The sequence below is a fragment of the Accipiter gentilis genome, chromosome 17 (assembly GCF_929443795.1).
Source record: "Accipiter gentilis chromosome 17, bAccGen1.1, whole genome shotgun sequence".
Classification (NCBI taxonomy): Eukaryota; Metazoa; Chordata; class Aves; order Accipitriformes; family Accipitridae; genus Astur; species Astur gentilis.
This window is the reverse complement of record NC_064896.1, coordinates 22,784,707-22,789,474: the sequence shown is the minus strand read 5'-3', so window position 1 is coordinate 22,789,474 and position 4,768 is coordinate 22,784,707.

Here is a 4,768-nt window from a genome sequence, read left to right as displayed (position 1 = left end):
CATTCTTAACTTTCTTGAAGTGTGACATTTTATCTTGGTCAGAAACATGGAAAGTTTATGGGAAAAGTTTCTAAAGCACAGGAAAGATTTCCATTTTCTTTCACATATACAGATATCAAAAAATACTGAAATAGAAAAAATGTAAAAGAGCATAGCTTTGCTTCATTGACAGTAACTATTTAGCTGTAGTATACTACAGTTTATTGCAGAGCAAAGGATATAATAAACATTTTCAACTAAAACTTGCAGCCATTCTTCTCACATAATTTATTTCCTTATGATATAGTCTGTAATTTGCTTGAGAGGCAGAATCCAATTATTCCCTAATTAAGAAAATCCACATCTTTTGTTTAACTGGAAGGGATCCAGACTGAAATAGTTGAATGTTCTTTTTTGTCACTATTAACAAAAAAGAATTCTTTGTTTTCAGAAAATAGCATCAATTATTACTTCTAGATTTAATTCCTGGAAGATGACTCTTATCTCAGACCTGAGTAGACTGAGTATCAAGGACAGTTTTACAGCATTGTACTAGACCCAAACTATAGTCTCTATACACCATAAATATTCCAATTTGCATATCTAGGAGTTGCACTTTTTAAATAAAGTGCTGCCAAGAGACCCTTAAACATCATGCAACGGCCAGACTTGCAGATGTCTGCAAAAGTTCGACCTGGTCTCAGTGTGGGCTGCGAGTTATGTCTTGATATTAAAATTCTGACCTGCACATGCATGCTAGAAAACAGGTATACTATGTCATTTGCCTGTAAAAGTGCATTATTGCTTTTGAAATTCTCTGAGTCTTAACTGCTGCTTGTTAGGCATGTATAATTTTTTTCTAAAACTTGTTTCCATCCCCATGGGATAGTGGATTGGGACTTGAGAATATCTGGTAGGCATTATTATTTATAAGGCTTAAAAGCAAGGACTCCTCCTTTCCCGAGTCTTATAGTACCCATGATAAATTTGTCTTCAATTTCCTTATAAAGGGTTCCCAGATTATACAGGGATCAGTGTCATACAAAACTATACAGTAATTTTTCACAATTTCTGTTTCATACTAAAAGGGGGTGGGAGGGAAGAAATTCAACAGATAAGGGAGGAAAAAATTCATTGTTCAAAATTCAGAACAGCTAAATAGGTCATTCAAGTCTTATAATAATCTCCAATATCCAGGAGCAGGTGATGACATTGGTAGTCAGGAACAGAAATTAAGAATACAAAATGCTGGCATTTTTTGCAGAGCTTATAGGTCTCATGAACACTGGATTGTCTCTAGTACACGTGATGCTCTGTGGGGTAACCCTTAAATACATTATCAAGTCTATGAAGGCAAAAATATGTATGAGAATATGCAGAAGAGCTCCACAGCCCTAAAATATCTGCATTTTTAAGCCACTCAAATACAGTGGCTTAAATACTGCTTAGAATCCTTTAAACAGTACTGAAGGTAATGACTAGTCCTCTCACTGTGGCAACAACCACTTCTCTGATCTCACTTTTGCATTAGCTAATGAATCATGGTTGCTTCCTTTAGCCAGCCAAGAAATTCATTAAAAAGCTTCCTCTCTTACAGTCTGCAGAAGGTAACTAAACAGTTGATTTTATTAGCAACTTTGCTCTACTCATAAAAGTATGGTAGCACACTCCCTGTGACCTCATCTGAAGCCATAAAAAGGTTGTCCATAATGGGAGAATGGTTGTGGACATGCGATGGAACTTTTCTCAGCTGATTCCAAAAGTACCTACTGAGCATTCTGTTTTTTTCTAAAATGTTCAAACCTAACAGATTGATAACTAAGGCCTGAGGTCCACCTCCTCACTTTTCGTGTATCCTCAGACCTCAGCACAGATCCTAGTGTTCCGGCCACTGAGAGATCTACCTTAAGCATTTTACAAGTCTACCAAAACCACAGCCTATTAAATTACCTATCAGGATTCCATGGGCTGCAATGAACACACCAGTTCTCATCTCTTCTTCCAAGACTGCGTCTATGGCACTATCACATCATAGTCTTTCCAGGCTATTTAGGAAAGGGCATATTATATAGCAGAAGTCTCTTTCAGTGCCCCACCTACTCAGCTCTCTTGTGAAGATTTTATGTCCACTACCTATGGAAACAGATGTGAAGCAAAAACCTCTGGAGCTACTAAAACATATGTGGCCAGCAACTGTGGGATTTTTAGTATTTACAGACATCCAGAAATTTTATCAGATAGATGGATATATTGACAGCGTCTTTCAGAAGTATCATTATATAAAAGTTATTCAAATAGAATGTCACTGCATTTAAAGACTGCTGTATTATCACCACTCTTACAGTGAGAGTTCTGAAACTTCTTTTCACCCAAAGACTTTACTAGATCTAGAAAGGCCTGAGCACGGGAGGAATATGGCCAGCAGCCAGGAGGCTTAAAGTACTGTTTCAGTTCTAAACCCTAGCATTTAGTTTTGCTTGACGCAATGCTGTAGAATCTGCTTTAACTTTCAGCAACGTGTGAACTTTTACTCAAGGACCACAAGATGGCACCACAAGCAGCCACAAAACCTCTTTAATTATCAGCAACTATGATCTTGCTCATTTATATAATTAATAAAGCAATCGGATAGGACTGTTTTTCAGACAGTACTACGGAGATTATAAATGGATTTCTGCTCAGTGACTTTTCTGTTCCTGTAAAGCTGAGCAGCCAGTGTTTAGACTGATCCACTTTGAACAGCTGTTTAATAGTGTGCTGAAACAGACACAACATAAACCAGTATTTTAAAAGGGGATCAGTGACCACAGGTATCCGATTTCAAGGTAATTTTAATCACATTTAGAAACTCCCATTCCACAGGCTGGCTCATTCAACCTGTCCTGCATGACACCTGCCCTGTTCCTCCCTCACACACCGCCATTCAACTCCTCTGCTTACCCCAGTGACCTGCCTGGCATCCCACACTCCCCCATTTCCACACAGAGCTGCCTCCCAAGTGGGCCTTCACTGCCTGACACCTGCCACGGAGGTTGGAGAGGAGGGTCCCAAGCCCCTAATGAGAGAGAAAAAAAATGAGTTTCTAACGTCCTTGGCAAGACAAGAGAGACTCCAGGATCTTAAAGGGAACAATAAGCAGTATTTTCTGATGTCAGTCTGGCTAAGACTCTGGCTGGAGGTTCCAGCCATCAAGTACCTTTACTTTTCTGCCATAAGAAAGCTTTCCATCTTCTGACATCATGTCGGATACAGGAGTATCTACCCGATAGGCTAAGCAACCAATACATCCCACCACAGCACAGCCTGGTGCAGTGCATGTGCTCAGTCCCATGACATGGAAGGCTCCTGCTGTCTATTAGACCCTCTCAGCTATTTTTTTATGCCCTCAAATAATGGAGTGCTTCTGGTCACTATAATTCACATCCCCTAGACTATAACAGTGTTTCACTTTCCTAACAGGAACAATATATCTAGATTTTCCCTGTGAATTGGAGAGGGTATAAAAGGATGATATTATGGCATGGCACAAACTGCTTTGTGCACTTCTTTACTCAACCTCCAATGATCACCAAGGAAACAACAACAAATCCAGAAGCCATCAACACAACACCTAAAATAACACACCTTCAAATAAGCTTTCTAAACCTGTATTTGTCTGAATAAATATGGTGCCTGTGCATTGGTCCCCAAAATGGCAGGCAAAAGGTTCCCAATATTCTGAATTAAATGAAACTGATTTTCTGACTGCTATCATATTATAGGGTTTTTTAAATTCAGTGACATGAAGGTGCTCAGATATTTATTTTTCAATATCTCTTATCAATTTGGGAATTTTTTCTGAAGTAAAATGACCACACGACAGTGCCAGGTCAGATCCTCTAGAAACATTAGCAAAACTGAATTGTTGGTACTTAGAACTGGGATGCTGGAGTCCAAGAGCCGCTACCAGAAAAACAGAGAAATCTTGGCATCTTGGTCTGGCTAATGCCAGGAAAATGTCCAGAGGGATGAGATGAACAATGTTTCTTCCACCAGAAGAATAACCCTAAACTCTCACTCTGTCACACAGACACACTTCAAGCTCTGTCACAAGCAAAAGGAGCAACAAGGCAATGCTTCTCTTCCCCTCCCTAGACGTCTGCTTCTCTGCCACAGCTTGCTTTGCCTGGGACTCATTCTGTGTAAGAACAGTGGCATTCTTACAACATGGTTAATGAGGGGAGAGTATCATACGAACACAAAAGGCAGACCAGGAGGGAAAGGAAAGAGCTGCATCTGTCAATGACAACAGTAAAACACAGATCCTGCCAACCACAGATTTGGTTGAACAGTGTATAATGCGATATAAAGTAACCAAAAGTTAAGACTTCAGCTCAAGTCTGAACCTGCCAAATTTGTACCTACTTTATTTAAGAATAAAGCCTCTGGTTTTAATTATTTTAAATGCCTGGAAAAATACACCTTCATCAGGAATTTAGCCAAATACAATGCTTGGTTTTTTTATTTCATCATTCTGCTAATACAACCTAACAAAGATTTGGGGTTTGTATTGAGCTATATACTGGGTGATACCTGTAAAGTTCTTCCTTTTAGCTTCAGATCTGTTTCCTCATTAAAGCTCTGCGATACAGATTCCTGCAGTAGTTTCATTGCAAATTTGCAATCTGTTCACAATCAAACTCTTACAGCTCACTGAGCAACTTCAACACCCTATATTCTGTGCAATAATGGCTCCGTGGCCTAGAATAAAGATTCCATAGGACTGTTAAGAAAAAATCCTTTTAAAAAA